The sequence below is a fragment of the Rhinolophus ferrumequinum genome, chromosome 18 (assembly GCF_004115265.2).
Source record: "Rhinolophus ferrumequinum isolate MPI-CBG mRhiFer1 chromosome 18, mRhiFer1_v1.p, whole genome shotgun sequence".
NCBI lineage: Eukaryota > Metazoa > Chordata > Mammalia > Chiroptera > Rhinolophidae > Rhinolophus > Rhinolophus ferrumequinum.
In genome coordinates, this window is record NC_046301.1 from 2501776 (window position 1) to 2519889 (window position 18114).

Genomic DNA, 18114 nt, shown 5'->3' on the forward strand with positions numbered 1-18114 from the left:
TCATCTCTTTAAAACGCAGTTGAAATACGTGTCATACGATTACAGAGAAAACCACTTCTAGAAATCATTACATGATTATTGCTGAGTAACATGCAATCAAGAAGCACTACAGAAAAATAAAAGGGCAGTCTGCTTAGGTCTTGGGTGATCAAGAGACGTTTCCTGAAGGAAAAAATGTCATAAGCAAAGGCTCAGGGACAGGGACAGGGACGTGCAGAAAAGGGTCAGAGAAATCAAGCGTTCTGCCTTACATATGGGAGTACTGCCAAAAAGTGTAAAGGTGGAATGAAATGCGGTTGCTCAAGAGTGAGAAGACATCAATAAAAGTTTCAAATTCATCTCTCAGAAAATAGAAGCCATTTAAAAATGGTAAGCAGGAGAATAATATAATGAAAGTGATGTCGTAAGCCAAACAGCTAGAGATGGCATTCACCACTGGGCTGAAACAGATGGAGAACCCAACGGGCATCTCGGCAACAAACAGTGAAGACATTGGTTGTTAAGATTTGAATCAGAGCATCAATGGTAAGCTCTGTGGATTCAGTTCATTGTGACACTATTATAGAAAGATAAATACGTGAATTCCATTATAGGACTCTAACTAGTAGAGTTCAACTCACACGTGTAAGTCACAACAGAGAACCCTGACTATAGAAACAAAGTTTCCCCATGAGCACATTGGCCAAGAAAACATTTTACATCACCCCGACCCAATTAAGAGGGAGGCACTTAGAGACAGACACGATCTAGCTGCCGTGACACAGAGACACACAGCGTATCATCTCCACAGCTGAATTCATAAGGGATGTATTTTATCAGAAAACCGTGCGAAGATAAAAACGGTGAGAAAACCCGATAACTTTGTCAGTGTGCTCTGGAACAAACCACCGTTTTGGTCACCTTTCAGCCAGTCAGCCTGAGCAGGACAAAACCCTAAGGCCCTCCAGGGCGTGGCCTTTGTGAGACCTCCTGCACATGCTCGGTTTGCCTCACGTATCCATAAACATCAGCTGTTTGCCTGCTTCACGTTTGTGTTCGTCTTTATCCCTGCTGATGAAGAAGCAGCCAGCATTCACACTCTAGAACAATTTTCTCAGCATTACGCCCCACCAGAGTACGATCTGGCATTATTTTTTCTCTTAAACTACAGTGAGGTTTTTTTAGAAGACCATTTGAAATCACATCTCTGTACAGAAGTCATATACCAGTTGGTAAATGAGGGTGGAAGTGTATCAAATAGTATTTGTTCTATGAGAACAAATGTCAGATGTTATCAACCTTATGCCTCATATAATGAATAACCCAAAGATAGCAAAAAAATATATATATATATTGCAAATGATTTCCTTACTTTTTCAGTGTCACTCCTGTTATGCAACTACATAATGACATTACGAGAGCTCACTTCCTTTTCCTTCTTATCAACAGATTTCTAAAAATAAATGTGTTAAGTAGTCACAGTGTGGCAGCTTGTTTGCTAAATGCTGTGGACCCAGGATGACAGAGTTCCCGACCTCACATTTAGAAATCTAGGTAGGATGACCAGGCAAAAGAATTATGGGAATAGAAGAATGAAAATAAGTTAAAACCAAATAAACTAAACAAAAACACTTGACTTAGAACAGCCAAGGAACGCTTCCCAGGAAAGTTGACTTTTGGGTCATAAAAGATGAGGCATCACAATGTGAAAAAGGTTCTGAGCATCTGTGTGTAAAAGCAAAGAGAGCTTCCTTTATGACATATTTTTACACGAGTGTAGAAAACATAGAAAGTTTGTCTAAAATGGTGCATGTGTGTGCAGCTTAAGAAACTAACTGAAAGCAATAGTTATGTCTTTTACCTAAAATATTCTGACAGTATCTGCTGATTGGAAAGGAATAGGCACATTGCGAGAAGGGTTTATGTGAAGGGGAGGGGACACGTGTCACAAATGGAGTTGGACACGGGAAGAAACGGTTTACTAAGCTAGGTTTGTAGGGGTATTTCGAAGAATAATTTCTTAGGACGTATTTTATCATCTAAAATTGAAAGAAATATATGTTTTGTCTTAATGTCGATCAATTGTCCTTGCCAGAGTGAGGATAGGTGGGTTATGCTTCTGGCCTGACCAGACAGCTGTCCCCGTAAGGACATGCCCATTTCCTTCTGTTTAAGCTCTTGGTACAACTTAGTACCCTTTTGATGCCCGTGTATTCATATTGTTCTGCTTTAATAGTTTCCATTTATTTTAAATATGTAATAATTTATTTTCAATTTATATATAATTTATATAAATTATACTTTATATATAATATTTGTATATTTAATAACATTTTTATGCTGTTAAGGCATTCCTATAAATGACAGGAACGTCATTATAAATCCTTTTGCTCTTTATCACTGAAACATTGCACATGAGAATAACTGTGTTTTAGTATAAAATCTTCATTTCTCTAACTAGGGCATATACTTTACATGTATGTATATGTGCATCTCTATATGTACATGTATGAGTAAAGTCACACATACCACCATTTTTGTAAATATAGATTGCCATATGAGTCCAGTGTCTCTTTACATTTTGCTTTATCTTCAGTGACTACACAGGATGGGGAGATATCCATGTGCCTGTTTGAAAATGAACTGGATTATTTAGCAAGAAAAATTCATCCTGTTGCGATTGAGACAAAGATCAGTGCGAGTTGTGTGGATTATGGTGATTTGTTGTCAACAGAAATCACTTGAGTGCTTTCTGCATGAAAGGATTCAATAACCGCACTCATCAGTGGTGTACTTTATTCGTGTGGCTGCGGGCATGGAGAAAGGGACCATAATTTGCAATGACAGAACTCATCAACCTTCAGCTCACCTGAGCGGGCATCGGGTCACAGGGGCGTGTTTCTGAATCTGGTGGGTACTTGCATTTCCATGTGGCGTGTCAGGTTCCATCCCAAACAGCGACAAGGAATTCTTGAGAGTGGAGAAGCCGGTTAGCACCTAGCCAACCTTCCGTGCAACAGATCTAAGCATGTTTGTGCATCTCTGCACTGCCCACCCCCCACCTAGATGTCATTCACTTACAGAGCCAGGGCCTGCGAGTGTTTGCAAGAGGAGCTCCGGGGGGCGTGGTGACCTTAATACTGAGATGAAACACGCACAGAAAACTGCAAACCAGAGTAGGTCAATGGTCCATCCAGCTGGCATGGGATATATCAGTAGTACTGAAAAAAACCTAAGATCAGATGGTTTAGATACAGTCATAAATATAATATTAAAAAGTCACCTGCTTTTCAATACTCTACTGCGGAGTAAAATTGGTTTTTACTTCACATAGTGATGTACTTGGGTCAAATTAATAGTTATTATCTAACTACTGAACATAAAACTAAATATTTATATAAAATATCAACCCGTCCTATAATGCGACTCCAGAAAATAAATCATGAACTTTTAATCACTTATGTTTATTATACATACCCAAGTTTTGATGCATTTTGGAATTGTGAGGAACTAGGGAGTTTGCTTAATAAAAGCCTGAAAATTTTTGTTACAACAATAAAACAGTAAACACCCTTTGAAGATTCTCACTCAAGATTTATGGATTTATGTCCTAGGTGTTGTACAGAAATTTCTTGAATTTCATTATTTTTTTCCTTTTGTAAAATACACAATATTTACATACGCTTCAAATTTCACAGGTCTGTAATCCACACTCACACATATCAAAGCTGATGTATACAAAAGTACCTTTATACTATAAAGTGGTATTTAAATATAATTACCATATCATATAAAATAGTGGCAAGCTATATTTTTTTTATTTTTCCATAATACAATTATGTAAATAAACCGGGTAAAGGTGGATTTTTTTAGATTATGGGTTTAAAAGCTAATGTGTTTTTTACTACGAAGTAACAATTTTCAAAAGCAATAGACATTTGACATAATTACACAATAATATCAGGTGTTTGGTCAAGGTATGCTATTACTAAATCTGTTAGCTGCATTGACACTTGGGAAAATGTTATATAAGAAACAGAAATGAAATTTCAATACAAACTGGAAGTACAGCAGCATAAGGAATCTATTTTTAACGCCACCCGCTGACAAGCAAAGCCTTAGAGCTGTAGGACCATAGTCTCAGTCATTTGAGTTCCTGTGATTAACTTTATTAATTTTTCACATCTATAAGCAATTCCAGGTTTTAATAACTAGGGAGGTGGAGAAGCAACGACTGCTGGTGCAGGACACCCCACCTGCGACTCACAGATTCTCCTCCTGTAGTTTGCAAACTCAAATCTTGTTCAAGTGCGTATGACTGATGGAAGACAGTTCACAGAAGGGGAAGCCTAGCTATAAAGATCCCTGTGCTTCCCTTTCCAGGCTCTGTGGTACCAGCTGGCACACCAGAAGAAGGTGGGCCAGGTGTGAACCCTTCTAACCTGTGAGCCTCAGTCCACCTCTCAGCTTTGCAGAGGACCACAGACTTCTCACATTTATTCTCTACGATAACAACAACATGTTCCAGCTGAAAATATCACCACTGTACCGCATAAAATAACAACATTATCACACTCGTCCTAAAAGGGAAGGAAAGACCTAATTCCCCTCTGTCACTGTATTTATCTCTGGATAATATTCATTTCCCTATACTCGAGTCATAATTCCATATTGACATCTCCAGCCTGTGGGCCCATTTATGAACGTTACCCAGCACAGAGTGTAGACTCTATATTACACCTTGGCTCTCTTTACTTTTACTCTTCTCTCTCTCTCAGTCTCTCTCTCTCTCTCTCTCTGTCTCGCGCCCTCCCTGCCTCCCTCCCTCTCCACACACACACACACACACACACACACACACACACACACACAATTTGAGAGAGGAAGAAACACACATGGCTCTCACACTCCTATACACCTTGGTTTTTCATTGTCACAAGGTCGTAGCTGGTATTTGTAACTTCCTTTCTCCATTAGAATCACACGTTCCTCCCTTCCTCAAATATAAGCTGGATGGAGTTCTTCCCTTGGAGAGAGAAACTAAACAGGAAATAGTTTCATGGAAACACCATACTAACTTGAGTCATTTTTAGCCAAAACTTTATCACCTAAACACTCAAAACCACACACACTATACTGGTCCTCACTCACCAGGAACTGTGTTAACTCAGCTAGCATCTACTCTCTTCACAAAGTTCTATGTATTTCCTTTTCTCAAATGCACGTTTTCTTAACAAGACACGGATGCCTCAGTGACAAATCAGGAGGAAGATTTAGGGTGTGTTCTCAGGGTCCTCTTGCCAAAGTACCTGGCCATCCCGAAGGACATGGAATTCATAACCCGACTGAAGCTGGGGTTAGGTGACAGCAAAGCCGGTCCATCACTGTGACTACCAGCCTTGGTTCATCAGAGTTCACGGTGTTACACAGATGAAAAAAACCTTAGAAGATGGCCCTTTAGTCTCGGACTCCACGGCTGGTCTGTGACTACTGCACTCCTCCTGCACTGACCGCCAACTGTCTTTGCTCTTCCTCTGGAGTCAGGCACTGTCGCCTGCCTTCTTCCTTACCGACATCTTAGCATCTGCATTGAAATTTGGGACCCCATCTCCCACTAGCACCTTGTTTGAGGACATGACCACTTCCTTTCACCGGGTGTCCTCATGTCTCGTTGAAGGAAGACTTCTGAGAACTCTTGGAAGACGAGTTTGGGAAGTGCTTACGCCAACAGTTCCTGCTGAACCCACTGTACCACTCCTCTCTACCAATTTACTGAGTCCTTCAATGTCCACTTTATCTAAGAATTATTTGTCTTCTCAACTCGTTCATTGTAAGCCATCACGGAGTCCAGGATTCTGTTTAACAGCCACACAAATGATATTGCTCCCACATGCTCAATGTTGCACATTGAACCCCGAATCATTAGTAAGTGCATATTATTAAAAATCATCCCCACCTAAATTATGTTTTCCCTTTCCTTACCTAGCACCACAACACTTAATCCCCACACATATTTCCCAGGATTATTAATATAAATTAGTGTGTCTTTTCTACTGACATTGTGACTTCTGCCATAGCGCACAATAGGCTACCAGTGTCCCACCTTCCAACAGTAACTGGATCGTGACTTCACTGGGACACAACAGAATCCAATAATTTTCCAGATCCCAAACCTGGAAGATCACGGCTTATCTTCCAGGATCACGACAGTTCTGGTACCCACGGAAGATCACGACACTTCTGGTACGCAACTGTCAAGCAACTCTCAGTTGCAGATGACAAAAATGTCTGAAACTATTTTAAGAAGAGTGAGCTACTTACATTCATTGAAAGCACTGGAAGAGTACTTCCCATCCTCTGCCTCCAGGAATCACGCCTGGAATAGCGTGACTAAACTGTGCTCAGAAGGAAGAGGATTTTGTACTGAAAGCAGGGATTTAGGATCATCAAGGTGCTATGTGAGCACTGAGCGTCAGGAACAGGACACCTGTGCTGACTGGGTGCTCTGTCAGAGCTGGCAGTGCTAGTTTACTGCGAAATCTGAACCCTCAAAATGGGTCTCATGATCTATTGGCTCTTACCCCACTTAGCACACAAATCAAGTATGTGAGCAAACCTTATTGTCAGAACCTAGTTTTCACTAGAGTCTCTGCTACAAGCTTGGAGCTCACCATTTTTCTTTTGCCTGTCTCTGCAGCAGAGGGAAACACCCCAGGAAGATGCTGTAGCACACCTTGACCAAGTGAGCCTACTGGTCTACCACGCTCATCGCATCCTAGCGGTCCGCTGAAGACATGACCCTGCCATTGACACAAGTGCTAAGAATCAGATGACAGGGAGCACTGATGATGGCTCCCACAGGCTGTGGCCCGGCCGTGACCCCTCTGCACACTCATAATTTGATCCTGAGCGAATCCCTTCCCCTCACTGAAGTGGTGATTTGCTTTCATTCGCGATATTGATGGTTTAGATGAGGCAATTTTTAAAGTCTGTAACATGTGCTTTAACATATTTTAGCATTTTGGGAACATCTGCTAAAAAGAAGAGTTCTGGGATTTAGAGGTTTTTCTACTTTTTACAACAGATTTGTTTTAGCCTGTGGAGGGAGATTGGAAAATGTGTGTGTGTATTAGTAAGAAAGTGTTAAAATTATTAAAATTTAGTAAGAGTAGAATAAACGTTAGACTGACTATAAATTTATAAAAAGTTATAGGGAAGAAAAATAATAAAAAGAACGTACTATTATGCCTCAGAAAATGAAGCAGTTGCCTGGAGCCAAGAGGGAAAAAACAAACACATTTAGACACAAGGGACAAGCTTTATGAAATAATTTCACATACAAAGATTTTTGTGCCAAAAATATGTATTTAGGAACAGAGTAATGAAAATATGGTAGGAAATGCCGTGAAAGGCTTTGGGTGTTGGCTATTTCTTATTTCCTAATCTCCATCTCTTAGTGCTCTGCCAGTGAAATATTTCATATCACTGATCATGCAACATTTTATTTCTAAGAGAGAAATAAGAAACAAAGCAACTGTCAGAATCATGTGGTCTGAGTCACATAAACTATTAGAACCAACATGTCTTTCATCAAAAGATCCTAACCTCAGAGTATTTGTATTTCTCTTAGAAACAAAGAAAGAAAAAATGGGGCGGGAGGAATGGTGGAAATGGCGGAGGGAGGAGGGACCAGGAGCAGAAGGAGAAGGTGGAAAGGAGGATCAAAGGGCAGAAGAAAAGCAGCAACAAAAGGAGGAAGAAAAGGAAAGGGAGGGATGGAGAAAAAGAAAACAGTGTAGGAGACGGTGAGGGGTGCGGAGATGGAGGGAGAGGGTGAGGAGAGGAGGAGGAGGGGGCTGGAGAAGGAGAGACAGTGCCCCTGCCCGTCGGGTCTCCACGTGCAGGTGGATTCTCACAATCAGCCGTGGGCTTTCTCTTTGCGGGGGCGGAGGGGGGCCTCAATTTCCCTCAGATGCAATGAAAGGCTGCTCCTGCTTCCTAACCTCAAGCATGATCAAGTTTTAGTACACAATTCAAGTATGTACACTTGGAAAACATGGGGGGTGGGTGTGTGTATGACAGAGAGAGAGAAAGACAGAGAGAGACAGAGAGAGAATGAAATGCCACCAAAATACAATTAAATCTGGAATTCTGAAATTATCTTTCACTATAACCGGGGGCTACCATTGTAAAGCTGAAAAGAATGCACTGCGCTCTAACTCATAGAATTGTTCATCAATATCCATCAAGGCACTAGTTATACATTTAAAAGGGTCAAGACTTATCATTTGATTCTCAGAACACAGGATAATTGGTTAAAGTCAGAATTAACTAACCTCTAATTCACCAAAACTAGTATAACCAGACATTCTAGAAAATTCAGTGTGTGTGGCTACAGGAGATGAAAAAAAAAGCAAAGCTAAAAGTGTTGATTTAGCTAAACTAAACTTCAAGGAAGTGTTAAGGAAATCAGGATGAAAAGGGAACGAAATCTAGTCTCCCTATAGGGATCTCTGTTTATTTTTAGTTCCCCCTTTACTTTACAAAACACCACAATTTCTTGTCAGGAGACGGCCCTGCCTCACACAAACCCCATCATTTCATTCTGCAAATAAAAATATACCACTTGGGATCGAATTGAGAAAGCTAACTTTTAATATATTTCTATATATAATCATCCGGAAGGCTATTATTCTAAGGCATTTGCTAGTTGGTTTTGGTAGTTTTTGTCTGTTTTCCAGTCCTGATGAACTGAATAGCATGAGTGACTGTAAGGCTATTGATTCCTGACTCGGAGCCATAGAACTGGCTGCCAATCAGGCAGTGAATTGGGGCTTTATCTCATCTTTGTCATTCAAGCTTCAAATGTATAATAATCTACACAAAGAAAGCCAATGACTACCAAGACTATTTTAAATGACAATTAAAGGCTTTCCTTTGAATTCTGTGTCACAATGAAAATGTCTTCAACTGAGTGCTCTTCTCAGCTGTTAAAACTCAAAGGACCTGGAACCTCATAATCTCTTACTTTTATCCGTAAGAAAGGGGAGCAGTGGAAGACCACTTGATATGATTTTTGGACACTATTTTTCCCCTACAAAACAGTAACATATATTTCTGACAACAGGTTGTTTCTTTGCCCCCTTTTAGATATGTTCTAACATAGAAAGTAGGGGTTGATTTTGCTCTCAGTAAGTGTGGGTTCAGAGGCACGGCAGTAGGGCACATGTGTATAAGAGCCATGGTTTCTCCAGCTCCCGGGCCCCCCTCCCCAGCATGTACCTCTTATCTTCATGGTTTAGAGAAGAACCTACATGGAAGGCAGTAGGATTAAGGAATACAGAAAAAGAAAGGGGGGAGATGCCTTTATTTTTTAAGCTTCTGGAAGCTACCATGAGACACTTCCTGTTACCTATCTTTGGCCAAAATTTTGCCATTTATCCCCATCTGAGGGGAAAGGAGTGTGAGAAATGGGGTCACCACCCTCATTAGCCATGTGCCCAGCCTAAGTCAGCAGCTACGTCACATTGGAAAAGAATAATAGATATTCAAAATACCCAGGGTTGTTTGCTGTATTTTCTCTACATTACCATAGTTTTTACTCCCCTTTCCCAAATCTGATCTTTAATTACCTAAATCCAGAGTCTCTGTTGAGAGGAGAAAATAGGAAAGCCCGTGGTATTTCATGAGTTTCTTTAATATTAGTAATTTTTATGTGGCAGATTTTAAAAGATATTCCATATAATGTTCCTAAGTCTCCACATACACACTTATACATACTTATATATATTATATACATATATTATTAGTTATAGGAATGAGACCAGATCTACTCTGGTAAATGGACTAAAAATATGCTGCCTAAAAATAATATGCAATATTACCATGCAACCGCAAGTACTACGATACAGTTAATTATTGAAGTGCTTCAGCGACATGAAGCTTTATTTGGTACACTCTCGCTCAAGAATACCACCTCCTGTCTTTGGCAGGATTAATACTTCTCTGCTGCACAAACCTCAAGCTTGGTTTGGTGACTTGCTTTTATGAGACGACTGTGAGTAGAAGTGACACACGCCACCTCTCAGCAGAATGCCAGGACCATGCCAGGGTTCCCCACACTCTCTCTTTACTCTGCATGACCCCCAGCGTTGTCCAGACAGAGGTGACCCTGCCCGCCTGGGTCTGAGCAAAGACAATGACAGCAGAATTCCATTCGACCAGGAGATTAAGGGACAGTTTTCCACTGTACCATAATCCTGCCTGTCCTAATTATGTCTAATTATGTCATTATGTCTACGTATCAGGATTTCTCAGAATCACTAGCCCATCGAGGAGAGCCTGGTCTTTTAGTAAAGCCACCCAGTGCTTCCTACAACAGAGCACAAGCCCCACCCCTTCGTCACTTCCTTCCCACCCTCACACCCATACAAGCACCTACAGGACCCCCTTCCCTCAGGAAGGCAGACTTCAACTTTCTTCACACCATCCACCACATGGGGTTTAATTTGTGGTTTACTGTTCCATCTCTTCTCACAGGCATCTGAGCAATGTGGGGGAAGTAACAGGAAGTGCTTATGGAACAAATGGGGGGTAAGAAGGGCCACCATTTGCATGCAATGCCCCTCACAGAGCTCCGACTGGCAACTCAGAAGAGACAGAGAGGATACCAAGCGATTTCTATCATGGGCTACATTGCTAAGCCTTTCACAGTAAGACTTGCAAAGGTCATCAGTCAGATGAATATGGCGGCACATCCTCTGACCATCCATCAGCTCTAAACCTTCAGGCACAGGTTAATAGATGGAGCATCAGGATCCCAGGGCACGTGGAGCTGTCACATGCTGAGGGACATCCGGGCAGACCGCGCCATGATAAGGGTCAGCAGGTGGCAAGGCCTGCCAGCCAACTGGCGGACAGCGCGTTGTCCTGGTCACAGAAGGCAGTTCCCACGGAGGCCTCCGGAGGGAAGGTCCCTCTCATCATCCTGACACCACACACTCACCCTCAGTATGCAGTTAGCAACTCCCTCTCTCCAAAGTGACACAGGACAGGATTTAAACTCAGCTGACAACAGATAGGCTGTGGTTCCCACAGCCAACCCTTGGTGGACCCAACCAGTGACAATTTAGGTTGTTCAATGAGGGGACGTTTCTGATTTATGAAGATGATTTTAAGAAAGGTGATGCCTCACTTTACTGTAATGCCCACTCTACTGTGGTGGCCTGGAGCCAAACCGCAGGGTCTCCCAGGTGGGCCTGGGCCTGCCAGGCTTTCACAGTGAGAACTGCAAACACGTCATAGATTCTATTCTAACCTAACTGGCCCAGAAAGTCAATGTCATTTAGTCAAAATCTCAACAGGCTTTTTGTTGGTAAAAGTAAGCTACCAGGTTCTGATACATGTGTGGAAAGGGCAAGGTCCTAGAACAGGAAAAACCATCAATAAAAGGAGAAAGACCAGGGTACACGATTGGCATTAGTATATTTCAATGCTTATTAAAAAGCTGTCCTCTTCGTGGCACTGTGGTACCCGCACAAAATTAGACAAAAATATCAGTGGAACAGAATGGAAAACCCAGAAATCACACACTTTGCTTTTTCAACCAAAGTGGCAAACAAATTTAGGGAATACAAAGAAAGTGTACTTGCAGATCACATGAAACAACAGAATCAATCTGTGGGAAAAACTGAACTCCAATCCATACCTTGCACCACACACAATTATCTCACAATGGATTATAGACGGAAAAGGTGCAGGTAGAACTACAGATTCTCTGGGAAAACACAGAAAAGTACATCTGAGGCCGTGGGGTCAGCAAACACACCTGAGTGAGGACACAAAATGTAGTATGAGTGGCCAATAAACTTGACTTCATCAAAATTCAACACATGCCCTCATCAAAAGGCAATACTTAAGAAATAAAAAGGAAGACAATGTATCGGTACATATATCTAAGGAATGGTATCCACAATATATAATATAGTTTAACAAATCCATAAAAAGGCAACGGCCCCGTAAAACCCCCCTGGATAACATTAATATTGAGCGATATGCACATCAAAACCACCAGTTTAGAAACACCGGAATAACTCAAATTCAAAGGACTAAAGACACCAAGAATTGATTAGGGCATGGACTCTTCACGCTTTCCTAGGAATATAAGATGGTTCAATTATTCACGAAGACAGTCTTTGGCTTCTTATCAAGTTAAACATGCAGCTACCATATGACCTAGAAATCCCACTTTCAGGCATTTATCCTAGAGGAATTAAGACATACGCCCACAAAAATGCTCACAATGCCCACAGCAGACATTGACTGTAACTGAACTATGTAGCAATGGAAACAACCAGATGTTCTCAACATCAAAAAGAATGCGTGTCCTGTATTCTTACAATGATACACAGCTGTAAAAAGGAGGAGCAATATACTAGGATGTGGAACAACACTGGTGAACCTCAAAACCATCCTAGTGAGTGAATGAAACCAAACCCAAAAAACGACCGTGTCTGAATACCAACGACAGGTGAAATTCACTTCCAGCGCTAACAAGAGGAGCCTTTGTTGTGGGCATTGGAGTGGACTGGATGGGAGCACAAAGGAATGTTCAGGATGATAGAAATCTTTCCTAGTTTGATTGAGTTGTTTGTTATGTGGCTACATTTGTGTCGACATTAGTCAAACTTGGGGGACTTCTGATTCCTTGTTTAAGGAGCTGTCCTATCAAGTAAAAAGCTGAACAGACCAAAAAATCAAATCTTCTTAAATCCGTACAGAAGTGAGGCTGCAGGGCAACACTCTGGCCCCAAAACGAGACAGACACGAAAAACTCCTACTTACCGCAGCAGAACGTCAGGGGCGGGACTCTGCAGGAGCGTGTGGGGACGGCAGGACCTGAAATGGAATTGAGAAGAGCCGGAGCTCAGGGAGGACAGGTCTAAGTTCAAACCTCCTCGGCACCCAGTCATGGGGGAGATTTACTTCCAGGAGCCTGGCCAGGTGCTCAGTAACCACCAGAGCCAAGGCCACTACTTCCTTCCGCACAGGGAAGGAAAGGAGCCATTTTGAAATGTGCTGGAACCTTCCATGGTTCTAACCAGGCCTGCCCTCCGGAGAACAGTCTGAGCAGAGCTGGACCCATCTGGGGCCGGTGACACCCAACTGCAGCTGGCTCTAACGTTCCATGTGGGGAGGAAAGACCAGCTCCACACTCCCACCCACCCACCCTGTCCCAGGAAGGGGGCACCTGAGAGGCCCTGGTAAAGCTCACAGTTCAGGGGGAGAGTTCCCCAAAGGCTAAGATCGTCCTAGGACCACAGGAGGGTTCCCCATTCCTCTCCATCACTGTGGCCTCTTTATGACACTGCCTTTCCCCCAAGTCACCAAACACACCTCTCATCAGGAAGTCACAAGATGAAAAACTCAGCTGAAGAGACTGAACCGTGGGAGAACAGACATGGCAGGGCACTGGGATTATTTACGGGACCAGGGATTCTACCAAATCTGCTCAATATGCTAAGGGCTCTGATGGAAAGCAGGCAACGTGCTGGACCACCTGGGTAATGGACGCGGAGACGGAAATTCTCAGAGGGAAGAGAAAAGGAACACCAGTCTGGTCTCTGGTCCCATATACAAGAGCTGGGATGCCAACAGCTCAGGGACTGACACACCAACAGCTCTTCTGGGATCCCCAGGAGAGACAAGGAAACAGGGAACCGCTGCCCCCAAGATTGGGGGGACCACCAGAGGGGCACAGAGAGGAACTCACCGGATCAGACTCGTGCACAAAGCACCGCTGGACCCAGGGCTGCCAGAAAAACCAGACCTCAACTTGAGGAATTTGCTGGAAGTCCAAGTCGTAGGGGCCCCCTAGTTTTGGAGATTAACCACCATGAGCTTGACCAGTAAATAGCAGAGAAAAATCCCCTTAGCACCCCACAGGGACAGGGGGCAAGGGCGCATCTTCAAACAGCTCGGAGCACCCTGTTCTCAAGGCGGCCTGAGCTCCGGAGAAACCAACCTGAGCCGGGCCTGCTGGATTTGTATCAGAGCCTGACTCACCTGGGGGAGGAAATACTCAGGCCCAGCAAGTCCCACCCACCTCCTCCCACGTGAGCGGGGAAGGAAGAAATTAGAAACAGGTGTGAGGCTCACCGCCCAGAGACACAGGCTCAGTGAGACTGAGTCCTAGTCAGGGGACCAGAGAGCTCCCTGCCCTGAGTCACCACCAGGTCACTGGAGCCTGTCCCAGCAGTCCCGGTCACCTGGTCACCATGTCTGCTCTCAATAAATAATGATACGGTACACAGAGAGGCAAAACACACAGTTTGATTTCATATAGGCTTGAGTGTCAGGTGAAAGGGGTTCACTGATCTCTCCCACTAGATACCACTTTATTGTTCCAAAACTTAGAGGGAAAAAAGTCAATAAATGTAGCTGAGACAAGTGATAGAAACCCTAAGTCTTTTAACTTGGGGTTACCAAGCGAGCTGCTCAAAGCATAGCATCTTTATAGAAGAGTTCACCCTGATTATTATTACATTTGCTTTGATTTGGACGATTTTATGTATTTCTTTTACAAAATTACTGCATTAAAAATAGACAACGACAAACTCTTAAAAATAACATGCAAATTTATATCAGTGACTATCTCAGAGGTGGATAAAAATATTTATTCACTAGGAAAATGAGATTTGAAATAGTTTATGTAAAAATCTAATTATAATGGATACAAATGTGCTGGCCTCTCAATATGCTTCTTCAGTTCTTTTTTTATTTATTTCTTATATTGCATGTTTTCTGTGGCCACTGTAACAAATTAACAGAGACCCTTATTCTTTCACAGCTCTTGAGCCAGAAGCCCCAAAGCCAGGGCCAGCCAATGGCTCTGCCTGTGGGCTCCTGGGAGCCTGTTTCCTTGCCTCTTCTGGCTTCCGGTGCCCGTGGGCGTTCTTTGAGTGGGGGTCACGTCCCTCCAGTCTCTGCCCCCATGTTCACACAGCTTCTCCTCTGAATGTCTCTTATAAAGACACTTGTCATTGCATTTAGAGCCCAACCAGATAATCCAGGGCGATCGCATCTCAAGATCCTTAATGCCATCTACAGAGAGCTTTTTACAAATGGAGTAACTTCCAAAGGTTCTGAACATTAAACACGGGCACAACCTTTGGAAGGAAGCCATTCAGCCCCCATTCACATCGATTAATATCAAGGGAGCATCACCCCGTCCTGCAGGACCAGCTGTCCGTGAGTTGCCTCCCAGATTCGTGACTGACAGCCCAGCTCAGTCTCCTGAGCTCAGTGACAATGAGTAAGTGACTAAAACTCGTTATGGTTCCATTATCTGTGAAATGGGGGTGAAGAATAATAGTACATCAAACACTGTTGGGGGAATTAAATAAGTTCAGAACAAGGAAGTAAGTAGAACGTTCCCTGGCCCATTTGAAGTGCTCAGTACATTTTAGCTATTATTTGTTTAATAAAAAGACACCATCGCTGATGGTAAGGTCATCACATCTACACTAGAGGGAACATGTGCAATGCCAGCTTCTCTGCCACCGATTGGGAGCTCATGGTCTCGTCGTGGAAGCAATTTACCTTCCTGGTTATTTTTGTTTCGGTTACACTGATAAAACACTGCTGGAGTTCCTTGCTTTATATCACCTCACAGCTGAGAGAAGCGGTCAGGAGGAAGATAAATGGCTTCAGAAGGTGGCCTGGAATTTAAAGTTTGCCATAAATAACTGGATAGGAAAGTGTCCATACACGTTTTCCCTCCTCTCCCCTACTTCTGTGGAGCTCCCTCTTTTCTTTGTAGCCACCTTGTTTCATAGGCAGCTTACCAAAAGAGCATATGTTGAAAAAAAAAAAAAAGAACAATAAAGTAAAATAATAAAATTCAAAAAAGCAAAACAGGCTTGTCTTTTGCAATAACAGACTTTCTGGATGTACAATTATGCTGCATTCTGCTGAGCGGACCACGAATGGTGCCCACAGCAGGGTGGGGGTTTGAAACAAGTCTGCTCTCACAAGTCTTATGTTTACCAGCACTCAGTTGTGCCTGCTTCAAACCCTCGTTGTTTCCATAAATATTAAGCACATAAAAAATTATTAATGTGAAACAAAGATGGCTGCTTTTATAAAAACTAAGTGAAATATTTAACACCACTAGATAAATGTGAGTCTGTTGATTAAAATGGTTTTCAAAATACTCCTAGGCCAGACCACAATAAAGGACGGAGGGAGAGGGCAGGGTAATCATAAAAATCTCAGTAAGTCCCGCACGCCAATTGCTTCACAAATGCTTTTATCCCACTTGAAAAAACTGAAGCTGCAAAATGCCGTTTGGGCAAAAACGTGCCTTCGGAGTTGAAGCCAATGAACCCACTCAGTTGGGTTAACGTGTACACGAGTGTTTATAGTAGTCCTGGTTCTAAGTGTCAAAAAATGGAAACTGCCCAAATATCCTTGAAGAATAGATGTTATCAGTAAACTGTGGTCTAATCATAAAACGGAACATTCCATAGTGAGAGTGAAGGGGTCGCAACGTACAGGGACGGAAGTCAGACACAAAAGATTCAGCTTTTACAAAGCGGTAACACCAAAATAAAGATAGGATGATAAAAGTCATGCTGTTTTATTGTCGGTTATTGTATGGTGAGTGTATATGTGCGAGTTTCTTGGTTTTTTTCTAATACTCTATTTCATAATGTGGACTAGCGCAAGTTAATATATCTATTATGGAATCCTGAGAAGTTGCTAATATAAGCAAATGCTATTATTATCCCAACTGTTTTTGTTTTGTGATTTTCAATAAGCAAAAAGGATCTCAGTCACTATGGAGCTAGAATATAGAGTATTATATCTATTTTCTAGAATCTGTCTATGTATTCTATCTACCCATCTATTTCTATATCTATCATCTATCATCCCTATCTATCATCTATTTCTATCTATCTATCATCTATAATATCTATCATCTATTTACCCATCTATCTCTATATCTAACATCTATCATCCCTACCGATTGTGTATTTATATCTATCCGTCTATCTTTCTATCATCTATCTTCCTATCTCTTTATCTGTAATCTGTCATCCCCATCACCTATTTATATCTATCTATCTTAGAGTACACACACACACACACACACACACACACACACACACACACACTTTCCACCCAGTAACCCTCCATAGATGCCTGAGATTTACCCAGTGATATTGTTATTTTTTCACTTTCTTCTAGTTTATCAATTTTCTTCTTATTTATAGAAAGACTATTCTGCATTGCACCATTCCTATTTGATTCTTCAAGAAAGTCAAAGTGATGAATTATCTTTCTTAAAATACTTTCTACAATAGAGAAGATTTATAAGTACTTGAGAACTGAGTATAATAACAGGGAGATGACAGTGGGAACAAGCTGTACCCTTAGGCAGTATTTAACCATGCCTGATTAATATTATAGGGATGCTATTCTGAGATCCGCTGTCAAACTGCGTTCCATTTTTCTGTAAAGTTTTCTTAAGTTAATGTTTACTGATTACGGAATGGAATGTTCTCTGCCATCTCAGCTTATGACACTAAAGCCACAGGACCCATAACAAGAGCTCTGCTTTTCTACACCCAATTTTAACGTTTGGATATTAGGAGACTTAAAAGAATGTGATTCATATAAGAATAAGTGTGGATTTTATGTTATATCTGGTTTGTTTGAAGTAAAACTTTTTTTTTTTTTTTAGAAAGGAACTATTTCTCAATCCTCTCTTAGAAATTGAACTTTATTTAAATAGTCAAAAAATTCTGAAAATAATTTTAGTTTTTAAGGAAAGACGATTGTTTTCTTAATGTTGCCTCTCATTTTAAGAAATCACCTTATTTTCTAGAGAGTTAAACAGGTTTTTTCCTTCTTGTCTCGTTTCTAAAAGGAGCATTCTTTGGAAATGGCAGGCTGTCTCCTCAAGTCAATGCTGCCCAGAATAGTCTGTCATTAGTCTTGTGCCTGCTCTGTGATACGCTGCCACTTCCAGAAAACAGAAGGAAGCAAGAGCACACAGAAGGGGGACACAGCTGCCGCCATGACTGACAGGAAAACAAGAAGAAACATGAGTTCAATCTGTCCGTTGCAGGA

General features: G+C 41.9%; 1 pseudogene; it reads left to right on the forward strand.

The window, feature by feature from the left end:
* Positions 1–18114, forward strand: part of LOC117037853 (28S ribosomal protein S10, mitochondrial-like) — a 38319-nt pseudogene that overhangs the window by 4180 nt on the left and 16025 nt on the right.